Source organism: Ochlerotatus camptorhynchus, unplaced genomic scaffold (assembly GCF_037179485.1).
Source record: "Ochlerotatus camptorhynchus isolate MF236.1 unplaced genomic scaffold, CSIRO-AGI_Acam_v1.1 ptg000116l, whole genome shotgun sequence".
Lineage (NCBI taxonomy): Eukaryota > Metazoa > Arthropoda > Insecta > Diptera > Culicidae > Ochlerotatus > Ochlerotatus camptorhynchus.
This window is the reverse complement of record NW_027040606.1, coordinates 558,402-574,342: the sequence shown is the minus strand read 5'-3', so window position 1 is coordinate 574,342 and position 15,941 is coordinate 558,402. Positions and strand designations below refer to the sequence as shown.

The window sequence follows — 15,941 nt, the reverse complement described above, 5'->3', positions numbered from 1 at the left end:
TAATTAGCCTCCGAAAGTTTAAACTCATTTGATAAGAAACTGACTTGGCACAAACCATTTGAAGTTTATATGGAAATTACTATGGGAAAACAAAACTTTTTGTTCATTGTCTTCTAGCCTTTTTACATATTGTACTGTTAAAAAATTCTATTGCTATTCTTATGGAAATTTTTATCAGCTACAACTTTGCAGAAAATCGTTTTTTAGCCAAACGTCGAATTAAATCGTTATTAATTGTTTAAGAGATTGATAATCTTATGGCAAGATTAAGCAACTGTATTGTGGGCAACACTGTATTCTGCAGTGTGACATAGTAGCCATGATTTTTGTCCTCTATTCTACGCGCCATAAACACCAATGTTGCCTGCTGAACAGTTGATTGAGCATAATCATAAGACATCAGTGACTTGAATCATTAGTAATTTTTTGTTCCTTACATGTGATCGAAACGTGGTCTTGAACAAAGTTGTAGCTGAGAAAATTTTCAACCAGCTCAACTATCATTTTCTAAAATAGATTGAACTGGTGAATTTTGAGATATATAATCTCCACAGTATTTTCCATACAAACTTCAAATGGTTTGTGCCAAGTCAGTTTCTGACTAAATAAGTTCACATTTTGGTAAATCAGGGCCCGATTTGGAACCGTTTGAGCACTGTGGAGCGAAAATTTCAAATTTTGCATCAGTCTAGTGATCATCGATTTTTTTTCCTTGATTTGTTTTCCGTCGATCTTGTTTTCCGTGCTGAGCACCAATGCTACCGACGCCAGGAAGACAGCTCCCACACCTGGACCCTACCTATCGACCCATCAACTCATGAACCGGGGACCAACGGCTTTACTTCCCTTCCGAAGGAAGGCGTGATCAGAGATGTTATGCCTCAGAACAACCCGGCGACGCCAACTGGGATTGAACCCAGGCCTGCTGGGGTGAGAGGCAATCACGCTTACCGCTACACTACCGGCGCCGCTAGTGATCATCGATAGAAAAAGTTGGAAATCCGTGAAAACAAACGAATTAGCATACCAAAAAACTTTCCTGGAATCATCATACCTCTAAAATATCTTATTAAGGTGCTAATCAAAAAGCACATGAAAATTAAATTTTCAACGACTGTGCACAGTGCAATGGTAAATGTACTTAAGAACTTGCATTTACACTCCGAACACAATGCCTCCGGTAAAATGAATAACGGCAAACTTGCAATATTTAAAAAAAAAATCATAGCTCAGCCATTTATTGTCAAATTTCAAATTTCTTGGCACCACTGACTCTAAAGATTTATTCGGCATAAATAGATTTAAAATGTATCGATAAATTTCTGAGCAATGATTTTTCATACATCAACAATTCGCCATTACACATTTTACCGGAGGCGTTCGGAGTGCAAAAGCTGCACCTTGATTTTTTTACGAGCCGGAAGATTCGGAACATCCGTAGAAGTTCACGATGCAGAACTAAAATCCAGTACATGTTCATTGTTTTTTTTAAAGTAAATGACATGGTAGCGAATCAATTCCTTTAACGAGTTGGCATCGCTGTCTGCAAAGAACTGTAGCAAATGTGAGCAGCAACACACTCTGCCCACAACCTTCCGTTATCACGTTCTGGATGATATTTGTTTACACACGGAACTCAAGTACAATTATCAACAAACCTCACTCAACTATGCCTTATGACAGCCGTCTCAAACGCCAACCCAGACATCCACACAGTAGCTTTATCGCGCGCGCGCACCCAAACAGCTGTTTTGAAGCGTGCAAATGCAAACTACACCTTCAAGTAAGTGTAGGTAGCTGGCACTAACTGCTCTGCTAAAAAGAGTCAGTCATATTTCAAAGCGATGGATGTTGACGACGATCAACGATGAGGTGCTAAACTGATTAGCACGGTGCTGCCCGATGTGATCTCCTATATAGGTATATCAACCAGTGCGAATGCTTGCAAATGGACGGCGGGATGCTATTTATGTTAATGATATCAGATAAAGCTAAGTACGCTCTACAACCACGAATGCGATTTAGTCGATATCACAGCATTCACAAACGGTAGAGGAAGCTATTTACACACACCTCCAACCCTCCCCCCTCATCTGTTAAGCCACGTTGACGTTATCTGAGACGCAACGTTTTCGCCCATGACTGATTGCCCAAAAGTGGTAACTTTCCAGCTTTGAAGTATAGAAACAATATGTTGCATGCGCTTGCTGTTTGAATGCTTCAGAGGAACTTTATCTGTTTTGTTTTTTTTTTCTAACGGAATTTGAGGAATTTGCGATTCTGAGGGAGGACACGTCCCTCAATCACTCTCACTATATGGAATGTAATGGTCGGCTGGGGTACAGTTGGAGCTTGGAGTATTATGTACCGTTAATCGATGCAATTACTACACCGCCGTCGTCGAGAGGTAAATTGACCACGAATGACACCGACGAACAGTGCTGTGTTATTGAGCGGTTGTTATTTAGTAGCGACTAGCGAGTTAGATGGAAAGATTATCGCGTCGCTAATTGTCCCATGTAGTCGGTGTTGGGTGATGGTTTATTGGTGGACGTGATATGTATTTCTCAGTGTCGGTTTGTGGTTCCTATAAACTACAGTAGAAACTAAAGCTTTGCACTATATCACACACTTTTTGCCTATATTCTATTGTTTGAAAGTTTAGCATAGGCGTAGCCAGAGCAGGAGACGGAGTTGCAGAATAATCGCCTCAGAAAAATTCCACCGACCTCGGCTGGGGTTGAGCCCAGACACACTGGGGGAGAAAGTAGCCACGTTTACCACTTAACCACCGGCGCCTCTTCTGTATTCCTGATGCAATGCACAGTGGTCCAGAATGCAGATTTAGCTGGAAGGATATGTTTTGAGCCTGAAATTGAAACTTCAAACTAAAAATCTCTTCTACAAAGTTGTTTCTTATAGTTAGGCCCTCATTTTTATGACAATGAATTTTAGGGTGGTTCTTATTATCATTGTTATCAAAAATCTATCTTTTTTGTTTGAAGAAATTAAATAAAGGTATAAATTCTTGGGCAAAGTTATAACTGACCTGATTTCAAGCAACTTTGTTAAAAAAACCTTTTTTGTATCTCTTAAATTGACTTATTTAGAGCTATTTTCTTGAATTGAATTAGGGTACAGTTGTTTTGCTCTTGTTTTCTTATTTAAAATTTCTCAGCAAAGATGTCTCCAAATAGCTTTTAGATCTTTTGAAGGCGCAAATTTGTGCTGCATAGAGCTGGTCGATATCTTTCGCTGAGCTATTGACATTTTTCTACTAAAAATATGCCCTTTTCAAATCTTAACACATCGAATACGGTGGGTAAAATACTTTGCGTTGATGCATATATTATGTCATGCTCTAAGGGGGGAGGGGTCTAAGATTTTGTGACAAGCAATGTATTAGGTATAGAAAAAACGTCACGATAGGGGAGGGGTATTTTTTTGCTCGATTTAACGTGACATAATTAATGCATGGGCCCTTTACGCCGTACAAAGCCTCCGAAAAACGTGCAAGTTTGCAATGACATAGCTTAGCCATTCTTGATGAATTTCAAAAATTGTGGTACCTCTAGAATACCTAGGCTCTGTAGATTATTTTAAATGCAAGCAGATTGAAAATAGGGTCGTCTACTTTTTCAAAATTGAAAAGAGTCGTTGCACGTTTTTTTAAAGGTGTGTTTATCAGTTTTGCAAGTGGCCTAAGATCCACAATTTAGATTAATGGGCACAAATGTTCATAATTAATATGGACCAACAGGTCTGTGCCATAAAAATAGAGAAATGTTCATAATTAGCCAGAATACAGTCATGGTTCCTATACATGGAACCTGGAGATAACGGAACGGTCCTCGATCGATCCGGAACATCCGTAAAAGTGGTTTATCCATTAACCCCTGATCCTTGAACTTCGCGGTTTTTTCGAAAACATTAGGAACTGTGATATAAGAAAGAATTTGGGTTCATGACATAAGCATGGACCCGAATGGCTATCGGACCGTCCTCCGAAAGATCCGGAACATCCGTAAAAGTGTTCAATCTATGAAACTGATCCTAGAGCTCCACGGTTTTTTTTCGAAAGCATTAGGAACTGTGATTTAAGAAAGAATTTGGGGTCATGACATAAAAATGGACCTGTATGGCCATAAGATCGTGCTCCGGAAGATCCGAAACATCCGTAAAAGTGGTCAATTCGCGAAACTGATCCCAGAGCTCCGCAGTTTTAGAAAAACACCAGAAGCTGTGATGATAAAATGAATTTGGGGTCGTTTCAAACATGGACCCTGATAGCCATGAGACTGTCCGTAAAATCCGTAAATGTGGTCAATCCACGAAACTGATCCTAGAGTTCGACTGTTTTTTCGAAAGCATTTGAAACTGTGATATAATTAAGAATTTTAGGTCATGACATAAATACGGACCCGGATGGCCATCGAGCCGTCCTCTAGTTGGTCCGGAACATCCGGAAAAGAGGTCAACTAATGAAACTGATCCTAGAGCTCCGCAGTTTTTTGTTTTTCAAAAACATTAGGAACTGTGATATAATAATTTGGGGTCATGGCATAAACATGTACCTGCATGGCCATGGGATCGTCGTCAGGAAGATCTGGAACATCCGTTAAATGGTCAATCCATAAAACTGATGATAAAACACGTGGAACTGTAATATAGGAAATAATTTTTGGTAGTAACATAAACATGAACCCGAATGACCATGAAACCGCCTTCCGGAAGATCCGTAAAAATGGTGCATCGATGATACTGACTCTAGAACCAGAGGATGGTCTCATGCCCATCCAGGTCCATGTTTACGTCACGACCTTATTTCTTTTCTTATATCACAGTTCCAAGCGATTAAAAAACTGCTGAGCTCTAGAACTGAATAGCTCAGTTTCATGGATGAACCAATTTTATCCGATGCTCCGAATCTTCCGAAGTACGGTTTCATAGCCATCCGGGTCCATGTTTATGTCACGACCAGAGATGCCAGGCTTATTTTGAAAAAAATCTGGCAAAACCCGAAAAAAATGTCTGGTAAAAATCTGGCACAGCAAATTAACACAGGAAGCTGCCAGATTTCTCAAAAACTCTGTCTGGTAGAGCTTAAATTTCTCTGGCAACCTGGCAACGCTGGTCACGACCCCAAATTCTTTCTTATATTACAGTTTCACGTGTTTTCGGAAAAACTGCTGAGCTCTAGGATCAGTTTCATGAATGGACCACTTTTATGGATGTTTCGGATCTTCCGGAGGATGGTCCTATGGCCTTTCAGGTCCAGGTTTATGTCATGATACCGAATTCTTTCTTATATCACCGTTCCTAAGGGTTGATGCATATATTATGTCACGCTCTAAGGGGGGGTCTATGGTTTTGTGACAAGCAATGCATTAAAGGGTGATACGGTCAAAATTTGGTCAATATCAACTTGACGTATTTCTTTCAATTTTGCATTTAAAAAACCTGAACACCCCTCATTTTGAAGGTGTGTGTGTGTAGAATGTTGCTCCTATTTTGATTTTGGAATTCACTCTTCAGTTGTCAAAATGCCGTCCAAGCAAGAAGAGCAGCGTATCAAAATTTTGCTCGGGCATCGCGAAAATCCGAGCTACTCGCACGCAAAGTTGGCAAAATCGCTAAAAGTTGCCAAATCAACCGTTACAAATGTAATTAAAGTGTTTGGGGAACGTTTGTCGACAGCCAGGAAGTCTGGATCGGGGGGAAATCGAAAACCGGAAGCCGCTGAGACGACAAAGAGAGTTGCCGGTAGTTTCAAGCGAAACCCTAACCTCTCTCTCCGAGATGCCGCAAATAAGCTGGGTGTATCGTCTACAACCGTGCATCGAGCCAAAAAACGAGCCGGACTATCGACTTACAAGAAGGTAGTGACTCCAAATCGCGATGATAAACAAAATACGACGGCCAAAGCGCGATCCCGGAGGCTGTACACGACGATGCTGACGAAGTTTGACTGCGTGGTAATGGACGACGAAACCTACGTCAAAGCCGACTACAAGCAGCTTCCGGGACAGGAGTTTTATACGGCAAAAGGAAGGGGAAAGGTAGCAGATGTTTTCAAGCACATGAAACTGTCAAAGTTCGCAAAGAAATATCTGGTTTGGCAAGCCATCTGTACCTGTGGCTTGAAAAGCAGCATTTTCATAGCTTCCGGGACTGTCAACCAAGAAATTTACGTGAAAGAGTGTTTGAATAAACGTCTGCTGCCTTTCCTGAAGAAACACGGTTGTTCCGTACTGTTTTGGCCGGATTTGGCATCTTGCCATTACGGTAAAAAGGCCATGGAGTGGTACGCCGCCAACAACGTGCAGGTGGTTCCCAAGGACAAGAACCCTCCCAACACGCCAGAGCTCCGCCCAATTGAGAAATACTGGGCTATTGTCAAGCGGAACCTAAAGAAGACTAAAAAAACTGCTAAGGGCGAGCAGCAGTTCAAGGCAAACTGGCTTTCTGCGGCGAAGAAGGTGGACAAGGTGGCTGTACAAAATCTGATGACAGGGGTCAAGCGTAAGGCCCGGTTATTCGGATTTGGAAAAGCGGAAGCCTAACTGAATATTTTTCCTGAATTTTATACTAATTGAACTTGAAAAAGAAATTTAATTTGATTTTTTAAATAAACGATTTCACCGATTTACACGCGTTTTCCCTTGACCAAATTTTGACCGTATCACCCTTTAGGTATAGGAAAAACGTCACGATAGGGATGGGGGTAAATTTTTCGTGACATAATTAATGCATGGGCCCTAATGTTTTCGAAAAAACCGCGGAGCTCTAGGATCAGTTTCGTTGATTGACCAATTTTACGGATGTTCCGAATCTACCCGAGGACCGTTCCGTTGTCTCCAGGATCCATACATAGGAACCATGACTGTTCTGGTTAATTATGAACATTTGTGCCCATTAATCTAATTTATGGATCTTAGGGCACTTGCAAAACCCATAAACACTCCTTTAAAAAAAACGTGTAACGACTCTTTTCGCCTTTGAATAAAGTAGACAACCCTATTTTTAATCTTTTTACTATCAAAATAATTTACAGACTCTAGGAATTCTAGAAGTATCACAATCTTTGAAATTCATCAAGAAATTGTCAAGTTATGCTATTCAAAACTTGCCGTTACGCGTTTTTCGGCGGCATCGTATTCGGAGTGTTAATATCTCTGGTTGGGGCAACAGAAAAAAAAATTTTTACAAGGCATTTGCAAAGGCGTATGTTATTCTCGATAATACGAAAAAATTAGAGGCATAGTATTTTTTAAACTCTTTTTTTTTTTTTTTCCTTTGGTTTGTTTTTTTCCGTCGATCTTGTTTTCCATGCTGAGCACCAATGCTACCGACGTGCCAGGAAGGCAGCTCCCACACCTGGACCCTACCTATCGACCCATCCAACTCATGAACCGGGGACCAACGGCTTTACTTCCCATCCGAAGGAAGGCGTGATCAGAGATGTTATGCCTCAGAACATCCCGGCGGCGCCGACTAGTATTGAACCCAGGCCTGCTGGGGTGAGAGGTAATCACGCTTACCACTACACCACCGGTGCCGTTATTTTTTAAACTCGTATGAAATCAATTTGAATTTATTTATATTTTTTGCCATAACTCAATTCAAGAAAATAGCTCTAAATCGGTCTATTTAAGAGATACAAAAAAGTTTTTTTTAACAAAGTTGCTTGAAATTAGCACAACTATAACTTTGCCGATTAATTTATGCATTAGTTTCTTCTCACAAAAAATTGAGACAATTTCAATGGTAATAAGAACCACCCTAGAATTCATAGTCATAAAAATAAGGGCCTAACTATAAGGAACAACTTTGAACAATACACTTTTTGTTAAAACCAAAATACGTATGGATTCAGCAATTGGATAAAATCGCACATTTTCAAAGGAAGGAGCAGAAATTCAACTTGGCTGAAAAGGAAACACAAATTTCAATGAAAATTCGTACTTTTGAGAATTTAAACCCAGTTTTCTAAAAAAATGTGCATGCTTCAAAAAATGTACCATCACGTATGGATTCAGCAGGGTCCATTCTATAAAATCCAAGTCTATTTTTCAAAGATCGGAGCTGAAATTCAACTTGGCAGAACAGAAAATCAACGTTTTTATGAAAATACGTACTTTTGTGAACTCGGTTTTCTGAAAAATTGAGAAATTCAACCCTCAAGTATGGATTCAGCAAGTTTTATTCTATAAAATACAAGCCTATTTCTCAAAGATTCAGTTCAGCAAAACAGAAATATCAAATTTCTATGAAAATACCTAATTTTGTGAATATTTACCAGATTCGTCCTTCACGTATGGATTCAGCAAGTTCCATTCTATAAAATCCATGCACAAATTTCAAACGATAAAACCGAAATCCATCCTGGCTTCAAAAAATCTACCATCACGTATGAACTCACAAAGGTCTATTCTTTAAAATTCAAACCTGTTTTTCAAAGGTCGGAGCCGAATTCCAACTTGGCTGATCAAGAAACTCAAATTTCTATAAAAATACGTACTTTTGTGGAACCCAGTTTTCTCAACAATTGTGCTGGCTTAAAAAATCTTCCATCAGGTATGAACAGACGAAGGGCCATTATTTAAAATCTCAGTCTAGTTTTCAAGGGATGTGTATCTCACAAGAACGAGGAAAAGGTCTAGGGGAGCGGAATCTACGTTAAAATTTAGTTAAATCACTTCAGGAAAGCTCAGACTAACATTAAATCTAACTCAATCACTCAACAGAAAAGTTTGGCCTCCCTAATGATGGTATTGAAGCACTTCAGAAAAGGTTGGACTCCGTTTGGGAAACTTTCTACACTTTTAGGAAACCTAGATGACCTAAACAAGATTGTGTCCTTGCCAAATGCCAATGTCAACAAAAAATCTGGGACTCACTTAGAAAAATGTCAAACCCGTTCTAACAAGTTTGGATTCAGTTCGGCAAAAGTTGAATCAATGCAGGAAACCTTGGATTCATATAGGAAAGGGATTAAATTAGAAAATGTGGCCTCACTCCAGAAAATTATATATGTTGGATCACTTCAGGAAATATTTGAAAACTTTAAAAATGAATAACATAACAGAAAAGTTTAGACTCAGTTAGAAAAATATGGATGACGTATTCGAATGTTTGAACTCACTTCAAAAAAGTTCAGACTCAGGTTTGAATCTGCTTTGAAAAGTCTCTCCTCAATTAGAAATTTCCTTAATAGTTTCTGATTTGGTCTCACTTCTAAAAGTTTTAAACCAATTTCGAATAGATTGGCTTTAGCTTGGAAATTTTTGAATCCCTGTAGAAAATAATTGAATCATTAAGTAGCATTGCAGCAGGTTTGTAAGTTAAGAAATTTAGATCGAACGTGAAAATCGGTCGACTACGGTGGGCTGAGCACATCGTAACAATGTCGGATAGCAACCCGATGAAAATGGTTCTTGGTAGCGACTCAACTGGAGCAAGACGAAGATGTGCGCGACGAACAAGAGGGATCGATCAGATTGAAGGCGGCTTACCTAGTGAGTTACCAAACAAGATTAGGAATGATGGCCGATAAAATCCGTTTTCAACAACTGAAAATGGCGGATCCGATTTCAAGGACCTGGCATGCCGTATCGGTCTAGTACCAATTTATGTAAAAATTCTGCAAAAGAACAAGGTGATATTCCACAACATAAAATAAAAAAAATCTAGCAAAGCGAGTATCCATACACAGCAAAAAATCAATTTTAATATTACATCCAAGATGATGCACTTCAATCATGTCGAAAATCATATTTAATTTTTATGGCCACAAACATAAACAAATGCAGTAAAAGCAGCGTAATGTCAGTTTATGCACTGTATTAATGAAAATTTTGTACGAGGATCGCAGTAGGTCGCGCCTGAAAGCTGACGTGTCAGCGAATTGAACTTTTTTGCTTTGAATTTGTTAATTTGTGTCTTGAAATTTAGATTCAAGTGTTTATAAAGTTATCATTTAGTGATATATCGTATTTTTTCTGTTTTAAGGCGTCCAGTTTTGAAGCCAAATTTGATTTAAAAAAAGCGAAGAATATAGCAAGTGAAAAATAGTTCAATGTTTGGTGTCGGTTTCATTGCCTCCCGGGAGCCCGGTTCTCCGAATTCGGATGCCACACTTTTGGCGTGTAGTTCTATTGAGGGATTCGTCACCGTGGACGAGTTTTAACCCGGTCCGGTTGGTGAATTAGCTCGGGAAAGTGCTGATAATGTGTCCGTTGCAAGTTTTGGTGGTGATTCGGTGGCAGACGTTGCCGTGAATCAGCAAGTTTTCCGGCTCGTTGGATAACCCTCAAGACTGGACGGGGTGTAACTAAAGCCCTACAGTAAAAGTATGGACGACTGTCACCACAGAACTGAAAAAAGCTGTTCCAATCGAGCATCGGTGCATTTTGACGGTTCGATTGGTACAACTTTTGACAGACATCCATACTTTTACTGTAGGGCTTTAGGTGTAACTGGTGGCCGCACGCAGTTCCTGGGGAAAGCACTAGACGTGAACATTCTCCCAGATGCCATGGCAGTGCAAGAAAATTTGTGTTCGGAACTACGGAACCCATGGATTGGAGGAAACCACATGATAAACAAGTAGCGGATGCATCCAACGAAACTTTTAAGCGCAAAAGAATCATTACCAACATTGGAGAAAATTCGGTAAGATCCTTTACAACTCCATACAGCATGCAAAAATAAGTGCGATCTACCCAGTCACTGACTAACCTCAAAATAGCGTGTAACAAGTTCCGCCGTTGTTAGCAGAGTGTCTGCATTCTAGATGGCTGGTGAAGGGGGAGCACCTAAGTGCTGCCACGATAGCCCTGGCGGAGGAGAGGTGCTTCAGGATGCAGCGGTTGCCGCATACGACTGACGACTTGAGTTATGCATCCCAGCTGTTGGCGGGATCGATGCAGCACCAGCAAAACGGTTGTTGAGTGAAAGTGTCGGAAGCAGCGGAATTTGGCGCCGTTACAGGATGGCAGGAAAGTTCTGCCCGTTATTTTCTGGCACTGTTCTTCGGCCAGGTTGATTCTTCCTAGAGGCTTTATTGCGGATAGCAATGAATTCCGCTCGCTTCGGGCATGTCTTGGTGGTTGCTCGATGTGCTGTCCACAATTGGCACATTTGAGGTCCGGTTCCTTCAATAATTCGTGGGTGACATTGGGTGACATCACGGTGGACTGGCTTGTTCTGTTCCCAAATCACCACGATGTGGAAAAGGGCCCGCATGCTCTGGAGGTTCTTCAAGCATGTCGAATTCCTTTCCAGGTGGACCAAATACAGCTGGTCACGGTACTTACATGAAGCGTCATGACGATTAATCATGAAAATTTTGAACGCCAGTGTGACTGTTTCCATGTCGGGAAGGCCGCGCAAGACCACCTTGAGCGGCTTGGTTGCCTCAATATCGTGGGAGAAGTTCTCCACGTTTTTATGTTTCAGCAACGCCTCGACGGCCTTGTAGTGATTCATCGCTTCATGGCAGTGCTGTAAAATTTCATATCATTCGATTGAAGGTGAACCAATACAACCATTCAATCAATTCTGTGTAAACGAATTCTCACATGACCATAATTTGAAGAGTCCCTTTCTCATTCGCAGCTCATTGTCACTCACTATCATTTGATATACGACAGTGGACTATGGAAGAAACCCAGCAAAATGGTCCCGAATAGACAAGTCGACCCGATATCGGATCAATGTAAGGCTAATTTAAAGTCAGTGTCGACCTAATGTCGTGTTGTTGTCGGGTCAGTTTTGGATTTGTGTCGGGTCAATGTCGGGTCAACATCGGGTTGGGGTTTGGTATAAGTCAGGTTGGTGTCGGATTGGCTTAGTTTTTTCACCGGAATGTCGATCATAGCTCCGTTTATGTGTATGTTACACTCAATTGAATGATATATAGCGTTTCTCAAATGAGAATGATCCATGCCTTCGTCAAATGACTAAGCAACTGATATCACCCATTCGAAGGAGGTCCCCTTTGCTAGCGAATAGCTACTTTTCTCATTTTCATCAAAAATATTCAAATGATTTTGAGAATTTACAGAACTGGCTTCATGCCTTCAGTACACATGCGCATGGTACAATTGAGACCTTAACCAATGTTTCTCCCGCAAGCCTTCCGGGAATCCTTTCAAGTAGAACGGTGGAACCACAGACAAACAGACATAACACTAGCAATCTGTTCATCGAGCACGCATTTAACGGTCAATTTAAATGTTTTTAGTTGGTAGTACTGCCACCTGTGGCGCGCATAGTCAATTACCCTTGCGTTTGACGTTTATACACTACCGCCATCTGTTCAGTATACTCAACAGGTGGCGTTAGTGTTTTAGTGACGATGTTTTATATTGAAAAATATTCAATGTGTTACGTCTATTTGTCTGTGGTGGAACTTTCTCCTTCTTTTCCACTTTCGGTTCATCGCCATTTTCCAGGGTGGCGTAACGTTTGTTCGCCAACAGCTGCTTCGATGCCATTTGAGCACTGGCGGTGTCCGATCAGGATCGTTTCCCGGTCGGAATAGCAGCCGCGTCAACACCGCGAATAAAAAAGCCCGAACACTATCCCAACGAACTAGCGAACAACTCGAGAGAGCGAGTACAAACCGAACTGTCCTGCTTGACGGACAAGCAGAGATCGATATGCATCAGCGGAAGAGCGACGGCCGCACTGTTTTATAACTTTCCAGATTGAAGCAGAAAGATGCGCAACCAAGTTGTATGTCGGCTGGGTTAGGGAAAACGATTACAGTGATCAAATTATCACTTTTTAGTTGTACTTTTTTAAAAGGTTTTTTTTATGGAAAATTTGAAAAATATTTATTTAAGTAGGTTCGTAGAGTTTTTTCCTATCGTTTGGTGTATTTGGATGAATTTAAACATTTATAAATTACAAAATTATAAGTGTTCAAAACCTAACACCTTTTCATGACGGTTACAATTTTAAATTTTTGATTTACCCCCTGTGCCTTCCCATAAGACGTAGTCAACATCAAAAAAATCAGCGTCAGGATTGATTTTTTTTTTGAGGAGATGATTAAAGTTATGAAAAATTATTTTTTTTGTTTATAAAATTATTTGATAAGGCTCAACCGAATTAACTTTACAGAGCCGAGGATTCTTGGTCACTATACAATACATCTTAAAACTATAGTCAAAAGTTACAACGCAATAAACACTTTATCTTCCGCTATCCAAAAAGCCTCCTCCATCAGAACTGGAGCCGCTTCCAGTAGTTTCATTGTGTGGCAAATTGTTGTACGCCAACGAGGGTCAGAGCGCGTCCATTGCAGCAATGGACGCAAAACGTGGTCAGCACTCACACACTCATCACGAAACGGTTGCTTTCCAAAGTCGACGACGCATCGACCGAAAGAACTACTGATGAAGAACAATGAGGAGGACCACACAATGGTTGCTGCCGAGTAAACAGACGATCGCGTAGCACACATCGAGAGTGGCCTGCTTTTGTCGACAGCCGAGTGAACACTCATGAAAAATTATGGAAACGAAGATAAATTAAATATTCATTTTTACCTGAGTTTACCAATGCTACCGACGGCAGGGCCAGGGAGGCAGCTCCCAAACCTGGGACCCTACCTATCGACCCATCACAACTCATGGACCGGGGGACCAATGGCTGTACTTCGCTTCCGAAGGAAGTCGTGATCAGAGATTTTATGCCTCAGAAAATCTCGGCGGCGCCGACTGGGATTGAACCCAGGGCCTTTGGAGTGAAAGGCAGTCACGCTTACTAATACACCACCGGTGCCGATAAAGACCATGATAAAATCTTTACAGTTCCTAGGAATGCTCATTCCGAATTGTTTTCTCGACTCCGCAAGACTGGTAACACTGATCGTCGCAATGAATGATGTGCTTATCGTTTATTAATTGTATTTGCCATCGCCTTATCAGCGGCAGGGTGTAGTGCTTAGTTTTAGTCACAGTAAGGGATGTGTTTACTGTGTACATAATCGAAATTATTCGAAAGAATTTCGGATAAATATGGACCAGTCTTGCAATTTCCTAGTCCAGAACATATATCAACAAGGATATCATTAGAAATCTTTACTCGTTCTCACAAAATTAGTTTTTTTTTTGCGATGCGTAGTTAATACTGTTGAACAAAAAAAACTGAAATCTTAACTAATACAAAACGTTTCGAACAACCCCCCTCCCCCCGACACTTCCGTGGCCACTTAGAATAAAAGTGCTACATATTATAGTTATAACAAAACACGTGTTTACACCTTAGTACAATCGATCATCCGTCGTCATTAGCCGTCTTTCAGCGTGAAAAATATAACTAAATATGTACACACATTCACGCCCATCAACTTAGCGCACGAATGATATCAATACCTTGCTTATACCGGCGATCCCTTACCGCGTTTAGTCTGACTGAGCTTAGTCCTACGACGGCAGTCCGTCCAGCAAGTTGAGTCGACGCAATTTGCAGTTTTAATCGTCCGCGCCGTGTCAGTTGTTTCGCTCATTAGAGTGGCTTTCCGATTAGCCACTCTCTTTATCACCTGTACGCTCGCGACGCGCTATCGTACCGTTGATGCAGTGATACTCCAAGAAAGAACTACCTGGGGATGCAAGTTCCACTTTCAGTGGTGTTCCCTTTTTTGCTGGTAAAACAGCAAAACAGCTGACTCAAGGGTGGCTTTGGTGAGCGGATATTGGTGTGAGTGTTTCTTCGCAACCGGCTAAAGCTGGACCGGATCAGTCAGTTGATCGACGCTCGATCACGCGGATCAGAGTGGTGGATATCCACTTGTAGCCTGAACTTTCCGGCTCGATGAGCAGCACAGTTAGTGAGCGATCGATTTTATTGTTGGAAGTGCATATTAGCAATTCGGTTAATGAATATTCACCAGTTGGAGTGGATTTTGTTTCGCGATAATCAACGTGTGTACGTGCTTCGGTGAACAGAACAGCGGGTGTTGTATTTAGTGCCGGGAAGTCTACACGAGCTGTTGTAGCATGTGTTGTGTTGTTGTTTGAGATTATAGTTTTGATTGTGCTCTCTTCCAAGGGAATTTACGGATGGGCAAGGTTAGCAGCTGAGAGAGGTTACTCACCAACAACAACTGGAGTAGTAGCAGCCTAGCAGTACTTCAGAGTGAAATTGGGTCGATGCAGCGACCGGAGTCTGTTGATGCAGTGATAAGGAAAAGTAAGCCATCGACAGTGTTTTCTTAGAGGCTTAAGTCTGTGTTATTCTGAAACGCTAATCGACGCGTGCGGCGGAAAATTGTTTCCCGCTTTTCTTTTGATCAGTCAGTGGAGGGAATGTGTTTCTTCCAAGATTCGTATGTCTTTTTATATCTCTTTATTTTTAGCATGTAGCACGCATTGGAAAATGTATCGTATGCTGCGTGCGATGAAAATAGTTCTAAGCGCTTGAACTTAACTCAGTGACTAGAAAAGAAAAGCCGAAGTTTCATTTAGGATAAACCGTATTTTGAACCGGTTCATCCACAAACACACGGTTTCAAGGTCGTATGTGTCGGGAACAACAAAAGGGCGTCGTTTAAGATTTACTCACTTCCTAGGTAATAGTCGGTAATGGGAAGTACTAAAACCCGTTTACGTTGGCCTCCCAGTGTTCTCACCATGAGAATAGAAGAAATTTGATAGCAAAACAGAAACCGGAATGCGGTTTTATGAATGTGGCACGTGTGCGAGTATCTGTAATGCTGAATATTATGTGATGAATTTGGTCAATTCGTTCGTGACAGACAGTGCGAGGCAATTCGACATAGGGATATCGCAAGGCATATCTAGATAGAGCTGGAATAAGGGCCTAACAGCTCTTGTAAACAATGACTTCTTTCGATGATTTATAGAAATTCAAGGTGCGCCCACGCAAACCAACATATTGATTTGCTTGGGCGAGCCTAGGTTTCT

At 41.1% G+C, this 15,941-nt stretch overlaps 1 protein-coding gene across 3 annotated transcripts in view; it reads left to right on the top strand.

Annotated features, from left to right (window-relative positions):
• The window catches only part of ClC-a (chloride channel protein 2), a 188,843-nt gene that overhangs the window by 16,380 nt on the left and 156,522 nt on the right, over positions 1–15,941 (top strand). For 2 of the 3 annotated variants that reach the window (XM_065220111.1, XM_065220117.1), the window contains exon 1: positions 14,432–15,207. The exons of the other annotated variant lie outside the window; for it this stretch is intronic. The gene's annotated coding sequence lies outside the window, so the exon portion shown is untranslated. Of the gene's footprint in view, positions 1–14,431; positions 15,208–15,941 lie in introns of those variants that run through there. 3 annotated transcript variants of the gene reach the window in all.